Genomic DNA, 14,775 nt, shown 5'->3' with positions numbered 1-14,775 from the left:
ACAGAGCCAATTCCAATAGACTTATTGGAGGGTCCCATTGGCGTCCACGACAGGGGACCACTTGGACACAACCATAGGGATATCAGCAATATTCCAGATACCCCGATGCAAAACCCTACCTCTGGTCTGCTCATCCTTGATTCTGAACTTGACTGTGGTAGAAGTCACTTGAAAAACATCTATCCGAATGGATTTATCTCCCAACGACCAGATCTTGTTAACAATGACATGGATCTTGCCTACATGAGGCGCAATGTCTAAGAACTTACCTTGAAGGAAATCATCCCACAGAGGCACCGAATTCTGAACCAAACCATCAGGGATCTCGACACGTGAATCCCCATAAACCACTTCAACATGTAACGTGCGACTTAAGTTTGAGAACTTGTTCTCAACTGCCCCTGCATATGATTTAGGTTGACTCTGAACTGGCAAACTGCTCGGACTAATCTGCTCCACCGGAGGAGGAGGAGACTCCTTCTCCGCCACCGACATCCCCCTAGTACACCTCCTGCCTCGCGGCTAAGAGAGGAAAACCCTAATCGCCTACCCGATCGCCCTAGAAAAACCAAATAAGGAAAGTCTCCAGAGAAAAAAAGTAAACCACAACACCCCCAAATCGATGCAAATTATTCCTAATGTAGTCACTAATTTAAGACCATTATGTGACATTTATGTTTCTTCGTTAATAAGCGACGTTTTTCTCTCCAATTTTTTTATAGTCGTTTATTCGTCGCAAATTAGTCTCAAAAGCGTTGCTGTATTTTGCGACTGAATAAGTAGTCACAAAATGTAGTCCCAAAATGCATGTTTTCTTGTAGTGACTTCTTCTTCATTTTCATCTTCACCTAGTTCTTTCTACTTCTTCTTCACCTTGTTCTTCATTTTCTTTCATGGATCCAGTTCCGGTACTAGTTGTTTTCGGTAATTGGGTAAAGAAACAGAGATATGTATTTAACACCGACGATAGAGGGTGTATAGTTGTGCAGATCGATGGTGGCACAACATACGACAAGCTTGTGGAGATTGTTCTTGAAGACTACAAATTGGACGCGTTTAGCCATGAGCTAAAGCTGAGCTACATGTTCTCGAACAAGGCACTGAAACTAATGGCGCATGATACTCCACAAGTTTTTGTCTCCAATGATCGATAGTTGCAATATTTTTTGGGGCTATGGAAAACCGATCAGCTACGTCTCTGTGTGGATTTTTCGGCTAAAGAGTCTACAGAATCTAGTGGAGCTAGAGGAAGTATGATACATCCAAGCAGTTCTGACTCAAAAGTAGAATCTATATACGAAGTGGACGGTGGAGGATTTGAAGGCACTTCTTATGATTATAGTAAGATCGAAGAAAACGAAGAAGAAGAAGAAGTTGTCGAAGAAGCCGCTGACGAAGAAGAAGACTACGAATTTTCAACCCGATTTGATGTTTTCGACGACTCCAATGGTGCGTCATCTGATGATGATAACCTTTCTGTCTTGGGCGAGCCTCCAAATAAAGACAACCGGATAATCTGACTCTGCCTCCGAATAAAGAAGAAGATTCACCGACTCCGCCTCCTAAGAAGAGAGCTCATAACAATGATAATGCCGGATCGACTATAAACCCAGAGGCTTTTAGGTTGCAAAATGTCAACGCTAAAAATTGCAGTAGGACAACGATACATGAGCAAAGTCGAGTTCAGGAATCGCGTGAAACTTATTTCGGTTAGGGATGGTTTTGATTTTAACTTACAAAAAGTTTTACAAAAATAAAATTTGAAATTCCAATAATAGTTATTTAATTATTTTGAATAATATATTGTGCACGTGAATTTGAGCAGACACAAAATTAGTGATTTTTCGCGTTTCCCTAACAACACTTTTTGTGACATCGAGAGACGTTTTAATATTTATTAGGAGTCTGGCCGAACGAAAGATCCAGGAAAGAAAGAAGAATACGTTTTCATATTAATGAAAAGCCCTAAACGATAACTCAGCCGTCATAAACTATAACTCAGCTATCACTCCAGTTATAAGACTAAATAACCGACCAAACCGAACCGAACCGAAAAACTAATTTTCTCCTTTTCGATTAATTACGGTTATATTCAGATTGCTATCGGTTATATTAAGTTAATCTACATAATTTGGATAACATTTTGGGTTATTTATGCTTCTATATTAATCTAACCGGCCCATAACCGGAAATAACCGAAAAATAATTTCAAAAAATTTAAAAATTACCACCTTAAACCAAATTACCACCCTAAACCAAACACAATATAACCAAAACCAAACTGTTAAATTAAAACCCATAATATTGGAAATATGAACCCTAAACCCCAAACCTTAACCCTAACCCTAACCCCTAACCCCTAACCCCTAAATGCCATGTTTTGAATGTTTTACACATTTTGATCAGAATGTGTAAAAGTCACATTTTGTCTATAATTATTACTTTTTATTGGTTATAATGATTGTAATATTCATTTTTTAATTCTAAATTTAAATTTTGAGTTATAATAATTTAAATTTACATATATTTCATAAGTCAGCCGTGTAAGTGAATAACTCAGCCATCACTTAGTCACTTTGTTGGAATATTTTTATTTTTTTATTCGAATTTTGAGGTCAATATTTTAATTATTTTGTATAATATATAGTGAAAAAAACTGACTTTGGAGGATGTTTTACGCGTGTGGATCTGAGCATAAACATAATTATTGTTCGGGTTTCCCCAACAACACTTTTTGTAATATTGAGGCACGTTGTAATTGGATAATTTATTAGGAATCTGACAGAATGAAAGACCAAGGAAAGAAAGAAGAATACGTTTTCATATTATTGAGGACCGTAATCAATAACTCAGCCATCATAAACGGTATCTCAGCCAACCCTTAAATTAGAATGAATAAATAACCGCAGCCAACCCTTAAATTAGAATGAATAATTAACCGACCAAACCGAACCAAACCGAAAAAATAATTTTTCCCAATTTGGTATTTTTGTATTGGTATGTTTGGTTAATTTCGGTTATATTCGGCTTACTTACGGTTATATCAGACTCTTAGACTTAATTACAATATATTAACGGTTATTTATGGTTATTTATTAATCTAACTGACCCATAACCGGAAGTAACCAAAAAAAATTGTAATTTTTTAAAAAAATATTCAAATGGTAATCATATTAGTATATTCATATTACCACCTTAAGCCAAACACATTAGAACCAAAACCAAACTGTTAAATTAAAAATAAATAATATTACTCATCTATACCTCAAACCCTTAACCCTAACCCTAACCCTAACCCCTAAACGTCTTGTTCTGGTATGTTTGACACATTTGATCAGAATGTTTATAAATCACTTTTTTCTATAATTAGTTTTTTATTGGTTATAATAATAGTAATATTCATTTTTCCATTCAAAATTTAAATTTTGAGTTATAATAATCTTATTTTACAATTATCTCATAAGTCAGCCGTGTAAGTTTGTAACTCAGCCATTATTTACTCAAATTTTTGGCCCATTTTTTTAATAAAAAAATGATTTAAAATTTTGAATTCAAACTTTTGAATTCTTTTTTAATAATAAATCGTTTAAAATATATTTATTACGCGTGTGGATGATAACAAGAAACATAATTATTGTTTGCGTCTTCCTAACAACACTTTTTTGTATTCCCGAGCAGGTATACAATAAATTAATATGGCTGTTGAATAACTTAGACGTAACACCATTAATATGGTCGTTGCATAACTCAGCCATAACATCATTGTTAATTTAACCGACTATCCTAGTCAGTCGTGTAAAGAACACAACTCAGCCTTCAAGTATATTACTGTGAAACTACGTCGTTCGATATATTGTTAAAGTATAAATTATGGGATTTGTTGTGATTTATTGCTTTAGTTAGTAATCGAGATCGAGTCAAGATGATGGTAAATAGAGATATCTATGGCGGCAACTCCAGGGCTGATGAGAAAACTGATTCTGAAGCACTAGCTGAGGTAGATCTCTGGACTATCTGAAATCTCAAAGCGTTATCTTAATATTGTGTTTGTGGAACTGTAGGAGTTGAATCGTAATGAAATAATTATGAAAATGAGGTACTGCGAAATCCGGAGGCGTGACAAGGGCGTTCTAATCGGGTGTAATTGCGGTGATGTGCTTCTCGTTGCCACTTCTAATGATCCTAGCACGAGAGGAGAACGTTATTTCAGTTGTTCGTATGACATCACAGATGTAAAGATTTTTGTACTCTTATTTTTTGAGTTGTGTGTTCTGCTTCTGTTTTTTTCTTTTAGTGTAATATGAATTATGTACTATTTGTAATGGTCCCGGTCAAGGCTGCGGTTTCAGGAAGTGGTGGACTGATGCATTGCGCGACGAGTTTGCCAATATTCAGGAGGAGAAGAATGAGATCAAGCAGGACTTGAATGTTGCCAAGAAGCGCATTGAGATTCAAGAAAAAATGATCTTGAATATGGAAAAGAAATATGACGCGCTGGAGAAGAAGTTTGAGAGCTTGAACAAGTATCTGTGAGATTAGTCAAGCTCCGTTGTGGTGTTTTATTTTTTATTTGGAATTGATATGAACTTTCTATGTTGTGGTGTTTTATCAATCTATTTTAATAACTCAGTCATGATTAATAATAACTCAGCCGTCATAAACGATATCTCAGCCAACCCTCAAATTAGAATGACTAAATAACCAACCAAACCGAACCGTATCGAAATTTTTTTCTTTTCCAATTTGGTATTTTTGTATTGGTATGTCTGGTTAATTTCGGTTATATTCGGCTTACTTTCAGTTATATTAGGCTAATCTACTTAATTACAATATATTTTGGGTTATTTATGGTTATATAATAATCTAACCACCCATAACCAGAAATAACCATAAAATTTTAAAAATATTCAAACGCTAATCATATTAGTATATCCATATTACCACCTCAAACCAAACACATTAAAACACATTAGAACCAAAACCAAAAAAAAAATAATGTTACTCATCTAAATCCTACATCCTAAAACCTAAACCCCAACCCTAACCCTAACCCTAACCCCTAAACGTCATGTGTTGTATGAGAATGTGTAAAAATCAATCTTGTTCTACAATTATTACATTTTATTAGTTATAATAATTGTAATATTCATATTTCAATTCTAAATTTAAGTTTTTGAGTTATAATAATGTAAATTTACAAATATTTCATAAGTCAACCGTGTAAGTCAATAACTAAGCCATCACTTAGTCACTTTGTCGGAATTTTTTTATATTTTATTCGAATTTCGAGTTCAATTTTTTAATTATTTTGTATGAAAAAAACTAACTTTATGAATTTATTACCCGTGTGGATCTGAGCAGACACAGAATTATTGTTTCGGGTTTCCCCAATAACACTTTTTGTAATATCGAGGCACGGCACGAAAGACCAAACAAAATCGTACCAAGTACATAACTCAGCCATAACTCAGCAATACGAAGTACGTAACTCAACCATAACTCAGCTGTACGAAGTACATAACTCAGCCATTACATATATGTTTATTTAATATTTACTTATAACTCAGCCGTGTAAACTACATAACTCAGCCGTAATATTGAAAAGATACTAAACAAAGAAATCCAAATGTTTTTACATATCCAAGTACAAGTCCTACCAAAAAGAATTACAAATTTTTTTAGTTAAACTAATTCATAAATTCAGGTGCCTCATCGTAGATTTATGCTGCCATTTTAACACATATAACCTGGATATTTTGATCACAGATTCCATCGAAAGACAGACCAAGCGCTAGACATTCAATAAACTTTAAAGCGTACACACCACAGTCACCAATTTGTACGTTTTGCGGGACCTTGGCTTTACTCCTCCTCCTGAAGGTAAACTGTTTGAAAGTAGGTGTACGATATTCGTGAGGAACGTTCTCGTTCATCATTGCTGGAATCATCTGCGTAAACGCCCTACAAGCAGTCAGAATTTTATCCTCATTTTCTTTGGTTACTTGTCCGACAATGCTATCATAGCAATCAATATGCCCCCTAACCAGATCCACGTGCAGTGCCACCCAGTGATCGCCTCCAGTTTGTGGAGCAATATACAGGTGATCCACATCTTCAATCCACTTCAAATTAGTAGGTTGATCTGAAGGTATCAAACCTTTAACTAAATATTCATAACTATTGCCAGTGAGTTTAAATAGCCTGGGTTTGATCTCGAATTGAGTATGATCACAAATCATCGTACTGGTGAACCACGGGTCTATAAACGCAATGCGTTTGTTGTGATATGGGAAGGGATCTCGGTTGTACCTTATCCTATGGAGTCTCATAAACGCGCCCAAGTGCTGTAAAAAATGTGACTGAGTAAAGAACAACAACTCAGACAACGACAACAATAACTAAGACATTAAGATAAACTGATTCATCACGACTTCGATTTAAATTACTGCATCAGAAAGCCACCCATAGGTACCATATTTTTCTGGCCTCAGTGGTCAGTCCTTTCGCTCGGTGATTAGCTCCCTATAGAATTCAACTTACTACAAGTTTATATAATGTTAACAAGATGTGATTAACTTGTTAAAAAAAGGGTCTAAAGGGTTCATACTCGGCTTTCTTCAGAAAATCCAAAATTTGGACCAGATCAACAGGTGCCAAAGGATCATATATTCCAGGTCCAGGTGAACAATTCTTCCTCATGCACGTCAGTCCGTTGTCTCCAATATAAGGGAAAATCCTGCTTGGATGAGCTTGTTGTGTATTCAATGCACTCCCATCCGCTGATAGCTGGTAGCAGGTTTTTTACCCAGGGTATCAATTCCCTATGCAGTTGTAGTACAAAGGGTTATCAATCCAAATGGTTGTTTATGCTAGCAGGAAGGATGCAATCAGAACAATGCAAGTCGAGCCAAGAAATTATGGGTTTTATCTAACAATCCTAAAATAATAAAAGAAAAGAATATAAACAAAGAACCACACGACCTAAGCACTCGATTCAAGCATTCGAGTACAGGATCGGGTGGGGTGATCGAGTAAGCAAATAAAATATGAACAACTCGAGGGGTTACTCGATGCAAGTTATCGTGTACCTGATCGGGTAATAGAGCGAGTGATGAATGAAAATGCAAGCAATTAAAATACGAAAGCAATTCCTAACCAGTACAGATGCCTTACATGCCTCAAGCAAATATTTCCTAGACAATGAATCTCTAAAATCTTGTTAAAACACTCTCGTGATAGAAACAATCAACCTTGATCACTCCCCTACCCAACTCTCGTTAGAGAAACATGACCAAGCAGGCATTAAGATCCGATTCATTATTGTCAGTAAACCCCTTACTCATCTAATCTCTTAGGCTAAGTGAGTAAACCTCTAGCATTGGTTGATTCAAGCATCTCATCTACACCTCTCGGTGGTAAAACACTTTAGATCTAATCTCACCCTCTCGGTTTGTTGACAGCATTAAGAACACCAATCTAGAAGGAAATGTATTAAACATATTCAATCAACTAAGACATCCTAACCGATCAAGAACACAAAATCATCTATCCCATCCCTAGAAACATTACTTCACTACTCGGAAATCATAGCAAGAAACATAACAACAAATATGAAAGAAAATTGCATTATATTAAACGATAAAGTAGAGGGATAAGAGTACAAGAAAGAAATCTAAAGAAATGATTAAAAGTTATGAAATAAAATCCAAAAGAAAAGGAAAAAGTGTTTTAGTCGCTCAGTTCTCTCACATAAGCTCTCGCTCTCTAGTTTGAGGGTTTGCAGCGTGCTCGTTTGCGAGGAAGGAGAGGAGGGGTTTATATATGGAAACCCCTTTGACCTAGCTTCCCAGACCTGCCCGATGGTCCACTCGATGGGGTACACGAGGATGAAGTCGGGTTACTCCTCGGATAGATATTCGGGTTGTTCTTCCGGCTCTTGGATCCTCCTCGATCGTGTTGGGGTTCAGACTTGTTCTTCCAGCTCGATGGCTCCTTCGGGTAAATGCTCGGGTTTGTCCTTGTTTTTCCCCATTCTAGGCTCTTAAGCACCTGTTTTCATCCAAAATATGCAAATGCAAAAATGCAAAACCCTAAATGGCCTAAAAGTGAATTCCTACAATTAATCACCTAAAAATGCTAGGTTAAGGGTATGAACAATGCAAAATATGGACAAAAAAAAAATGCTAAAAACATGTAAACTAGAGAGTTATCAACAGCTTAACACTATCCAGCCTTAAAGCTTTAATTCTATCAAGCCTAACTTGTTCCTCTACATCTTCCTCAGATTCAGGTTCAAATGCATTGGCTTCAGCAATAAACTGGTCTGTAATATCACATACACTGCTTTCATCAGCTTCTGCACCAGCTTCTCCCTTATTCAAGCCTCCAGGTTTTACAGGAGACAACGGCCTAACAGCAATAGGATTTTTAGGCTTTCTACATCTACCTCTTTTCTTTGGCTGAATGTCTCCGGCCGCTAATTCTTTGGCCTTCTTTGCCGCAGCTGCAGCTACTTCTTTCGCCTTCTTTGCCGCAGCTACTTCTTTGGCCTTCTTTGCCGCAGCTACTTCTTTGGCCTTCTTTTCCGCCTCTAGCTCTTTGGCCTTCTCTGGCGCCTCTAACTCTTTGGCATTTATCCTCGTGGAATGTCGTGTTTTCGTCTCAGCTGGAGACTTCTGAAGAAAATCAAGAGGATTATTAAAATCATCCATCGGATTCTTACTGATCCCATCCGAGCCACTGCCATCAACAAATTTCTTTTTCTGTATAAGATAGCGAAGACAATTAAAGATAATGATAACTCAACCTAAATATTCTGGAAAATCAGCCGTAAAATTAACATACATCAGACATTACCGAAGGACTGTTGACAGAGTAGTTTTGTTGCATTTTTCCTGGAATGACTGGTGGACCTTTTGGTGACTGTAGTTTTGCCTGAAGGTCCGGTGATACCAGGTTCTTTATTTTGAAATTTGAAAACACAGATGCCGTGTTTTTCGCAGGTCCCGTGTTTTGGCCAGTTTCCCCAACACCCATGGAAAGCACGTGATCTTTCATCTGTGAGATCACGCGCAAAAGATCCAAACCTGGTTTCCATCCTTGTTAACAATAGTTCTAACCGACACATCTTCCCCCGCATCTTCCTCCTCACTAGCCAACTGAAACAAATACACAAACTGTCGTAAACAAGCTAACGAAAGGTTATATAAAATATAAACTTACTATACACCATATAACTTACCTTTTTTCCTTTCTTCTTCCTCTCCTGATCCTGCTCCTTCACCAGATTCACCACCATGAATGGTGGAAGTTTCATACTTCTGGACTTTCCGCTTCTTTGCGGGAGGAGATTCAGGCTCAACATCTGCTTTTGCTTTTTTTCTTCTTCTTCTTATCACTCCCCCTCCCTTAGCCTCCAAAAAACTTTAACAAACGTATTCATATGTATGTCTTCGATCAGGCGATCAACAACTGGGTCGTCTTCTTGATCTAGCCACGTATGAAATAGATCGCAGTCATTTTCCTTCATAACCATTTTACAGACACGCAATTGTAACATAAGAGATAATTATGAAACCCATCAGTAAGTTTTAACTCAGCCATCACTAAACCATAACTCAGCCATAAAATAAACATAACTTAGCCATCATAGAACATAAATCATCCGTCAAAGAACCAGAACTCAGCCATCACTAAACCATGACTCAACAATCACTAAACCATAACTCATCAATCACTAAACTAAATAATAACTCAGTCATTACAAAACAATCACTCAACCACTGATAAACCATATCTTAGCCATCATTTAAAACAATAACTCAGCCAATATATATCAGTCTATCATAACACAATCAAAACCTTACCTCACCAAGCGCTCTGATCTCTTCAGCAATAAATGTTTCCATCATTGAACGTGTACGGTTTCCATGCCATCAAAGCAACGGTATGGCATCATCTTCAGCTGATGCATTACCAACCCGATCTCCAAAGCATTTAATGGACTCAAACGCCCAAGCTTGTAACACGGGTGTAAACCCACTAAGGGTGTACGATTTCCCCGTAGGCCTCAACAAGTTTATGCCATCAACAAGGGCTTCAAATGCTGAATGACCCCACGGATAAGTCTTCATTGCTTCATCATCAAAAACTCTTTTGGCATTTTCATATGGAATTCTACAGTAATGATGCAAACCATAAAGTCCAATGTGTTGAAGAAGCAACAGACCCAACCATTTACGGGGATCAGGGTTTAGCCATGACCGGCACACTTTCAGTCCTTCCCTGAGTTCATTTAATGATGGACCTTCCCCACCAGGAACTTTCAAAAGTTTGAAGAACTCTTTGTGTTCCTCTTCAAGTTCAAACTGATCTGTCGGCATTGGGTCTATGTTTAACCCCGTCACATGAGCAAATTTATTCAACCCAAACCTGATAGGTTGACCGCCGACGACAAACCAAAGCTCCTTCTTATGTACCCTTAACTGGTTACATAGTAGGAAATGTACTAGCTTACCAGACCAGACGAATTGGCTATCAACTAGCTTAGAGATTATTCCAATAGGTAGATCTTTCGTTTTTTCCCACACATCCTTTCATATTGCTTCCCTACTCGCAGTGAATTCTCCCATCCTGAAATTGGTATTAATTTCTCTTAACTCTAGATTAGAGTTTCCTTCCGCGTATAGTCTTGGGGTGTAATCCTTTGCTTGTTCTTCAGAAATATTCACCATCGACATCTGATAAATAATATAATTCATAAGTTAATCATAAAATAAATCAGCCATAACTTAAAAAAAACTCATACACAAAGCATAACATAACTCAGCCACAAATACATAACTCAGATCTAAAGCACAAAATAACTCAGTCACCAATACAAAACTCAGTCGTAACTCAGCCGCAAAATAAAACAAATCAGCCATCGAATCGAATAGATCTAACAAATCAGCCGTAAACCCTAAAAGTAAATCAGCCATCGAATCAAATAGATCTAGCAAATCAGCCCTCATTAACGACGGCGAGAATCAGCCCGTAAATCATCGATAAACACTCGACACATACCATAACGTTTAAACGAAGACAAACACGACGACGAAGGTAGAGCGAGAGCTAGCAAAAACAGTGAGAGAGAGCGACAACGAAGAAAGAGAGAGCTACGACGAAGAGAGAGAGAGAGAGCGAGCAAAGACGGCAAGAGATGACAGCAAGAGATTGACGGCAAGAGAGTGGACAACGACAGAGTATCGCCGGCGACAAGAGACGACGAGAGAAAGTTTTTTTTTTAATTTCTCAGTTTGTGAACAGTGAAACTATTCACTTTCCCTCTCTTTGATATAAACAAGAAAAAACAACTGTCTATCTAAAAAACACTGCTTAGTGATGGGTTAAATCATATCTGATGTGTATTTTAATTTGCTGATGTGTATTTTATTTTTTTATATTTTTACTCAGAATCGAAAAACTAAACCCAAAGGGTAAATTGTAATTACAGCCAGGGCACTAAACATTTGAATAATGTTCAAAAGATTGTTAGATATGAGTAATAAACCAACTTTTGGATAACATTTGAGTAATTCTTTCTATATTTGTTTTAGTGTATTTTGGATCAATGTATCAAATATTAGTAGATTACTCCATTGGTGAGGGGTAATGGTTTCATTTTTGTGAACATTCTAATGTTTGGAAATCTAAATTTTTTTATGAAAGTCATTATGAAGTTCAAGGAAATCCTTCCTGAATTTCATAGAATCCTTCCCGAATTTCATACGATCCTTCATGCATTTCGTACAATCCTTCTCGCATTTGATAGAATACTTCCCGAATTTCATATAATCTCTCATGAAGCTCAGTCACAGTTAAAGCAAAGTGCTTACACATGTGAGAATGTTATACATCATAAAAGTACCAAAAAAACTAAAAAAGTTTCTTAAGGATCATATATGTCTAAACAACATATATAGTAAAATTGGATAAAGAAACACAGTCTCATATGTTGATATCCAAAGCATACTTGCATCTTGTGTCTGCAGCTTGACGTAGCTTAGAGAAATCCTCAACCCCATTCCCTGCGATAAAAATTGAAATCAGGGAATAAGTTTCAGGAAAGTCTTCATGAATTCTCAACAATGCTCCCTTAATCTTCAAATATGACTATGATGGGAGATAAGATGTGAATGTTATCTAGTATGAGAGGCATCATTATCAGTAAGAAAACACATTGTTGGGAGATGGGATGTGAATGATTCAGACTAAGAAAATGTTATCATTCTAAGTAAACCAGTCAGCTCACCTTCTCTCAAGTTCAGCTATATTGTTAACTTGGGTTTGATTGTACTGAACGAGTTTGGAGAATAAGAAAGCAAATGCCGTCAAGCTCACCTACAACACAATTTCAATTCGAAAACATCTAAATTTTCAGAAGATACTCAAAACTAATGATCACACAATAAAGAGATCAAAAGTCAAGAGAGATATTTGAATTGAATCCCCATAACAACTAGTAGATCCAGATTCAAATCTAAACAATGTTCTCAGTTTCTTGTATGAGAGCCATCGTCATAGAGCAAAAAAAACCCAAACCTTCGTCTAACCCTTCATGGGATTTATCGTTGTTGAAGGTCACAAATCAGAAAACATAGTATTAAAGACCACATCATTACAAAGTCTAACAAAACGTAGTCTTAAAGACCACATCATTACAGAGTCTGATTATCCATCCTTATGTTCATCCTGAAATCCAAACTTTTTACGAAGGTCATCCTAAAGTTTAAGGAACCTTTCCTGAATTTCGAGGTATCCTTCCTGAATTTTCATAAGATGAATACTATAGCTTAAAAACGTCACAGAACTGTATCCAAATTCAATAGACCTTACATACCCATCTCTTAAAGAACCAAAACCATCGAACTGTCTAGTCTTTGCTACAATACTCATTATGGAGTTTCACTGCAGCCTAACAAAAATACAACATAAAATTGCAGGTTCTTGAATCATGAGAAAACTATGGTTTTTGTGCAGCCCAACAAAAAAAATTAATTGTAGGTTTATTGGCATGTCAAAACCGTTCTAAAACCTCTCTGATCAGATCGTTACCTACTTCTTTGGGATTAGTACTCGATTCAACGCAAATGACCCCAATTTCATCAATAACATCATTATCCTCTTCAGATTTAATTTCATCATCACTAACATCAAAACTACCACTAGAGAAATCTATAAAACCAAGACTCACATCAAACAAAAGTGTAGAAGAGTGTGGCATTTGAGGGTGATAAATAGAAGAATGAAACAGACAAGAGGAGGGAAAAGATCTAGCACCAGAAAACCCAACTTCCTCTTCTTCTCTCCTCTCGATTATGCAACTTTTACCATAATTAAATTCACTGGGGTTGAATATTATCGATGCCTGGGCTTCTCTGCAGTGTCGCAATTGCTGATTTCATTGACTTCAACTTCATGAATCACCTTTGATTCAGATCCGATTGGGTTCGTCGGTAATTAGGTTTGGAATCAGAGAGAAGGATGAGTGAGAGAGAACACAAGGTGATTGCAATGTTACGATTTCGACATTGTTTTAATTTTATTAATATTTTTTAATAAATATAAATTTGTGCTAGTTTTGGAACATTTGAAAACATGTGCTAATTGTGGAAGAAAAACTTAAAATGTTTATAGAATAATAGTATAGCATTGTTTTTTGTTTTTCGTATCATCAAATTAACCATTACTTTTATTCATTTGGAATTTTTTTTCTAGTATACATTAGTGATTTTGTTATGGTTTTTATTTTTATTTTTAACTGTAGCGTAACACTATTCAGAAATCAAATTATCATTCTATATAATTTTTTGTGTGTGGTACAAATAATCGATGATGTATCCAGGACCAGGAGGATTGTTTGTTTGTTGGAACATCAAGAAACGTTTTCCTAACAAGTTTCATCTTCTTCACATGACTTGTAAAAAGTATGGAAAGCAATGAAGGGGTAGATAAATTTTTATTTTCTATAATTAAAACTGAAGCATAAGAAAAGGGAAATTTACTAGACTAGAACATAAATAGTGGTTTATTACTAGTTTTGAGGGTAAGGAGGTTTGATTTGTAATGGCAAATTCTCCCTTAGAACCATGTATTAGGAAAAAACAAATTATGAAACATGACATCGTAATTAAAAGCCACGTAGGAACGAGAGTGTTAAAAGAGAGCTATTTTGGAGAGAAAATGTCCCGCCAAACCATAATTATACTATTGTAGTGACGGTAGTGTTAGTGATATATTTCTGAACTTTTTTAGAGTAATGTGGTAGACTGAAGTAGAGTGGCTGTAGAATATAGTTATATGAGAGAGTTGAAAAACTAGTAGACTTACGCGGAAGAGATATAAATAGTTATGGTAGAGATAGTAAAACCCATAGAGTTACGCTGTAGCTTAACTTTAGTGGGGGTAGAGTAAGTAAGAAAAATATTCTTAGAGTTATGGACGAAATAGAGATAGACGATAGACTAAATTGTAGTGGTGGTAGAGTAAGAAGGTAGAATTGAGTTATATGGAAGACTAATAAATAGTAACATCAGAGTTAGTATTGTTGATAGAGTTATTGTTGAGAATAGAGTTTTTGAATTATATTGTGGCAAAGTTAACGCTTACTAAAATAGCTTAAACTTCTTAGACTTAGCGTTTGGTGTGGTGATAGAATTAGTGATTGGTAGTTGATTTTGGTCATAGTTAACAAGTTTTTTGTAGGTCAAATGGAGGTCCCTAAATGGTGAAAAG

This window comes from Camelina sativa, chromosome 13, assembly GCF_000633955.1.
Source record: "Camelina sativa cultivar DH55 chromosome 13, Cs, whole genome shotgun sequence".
Classification (NCBI taxonomy): Eukaryota; Viridiplantae; Streptophyta; class Magnoliopsida; order Brassicales; family Brassicaceae; genus Camelina; species Camelina sativa.
This window is presented reverse-complemented; position numbering follows the sequence as displayed.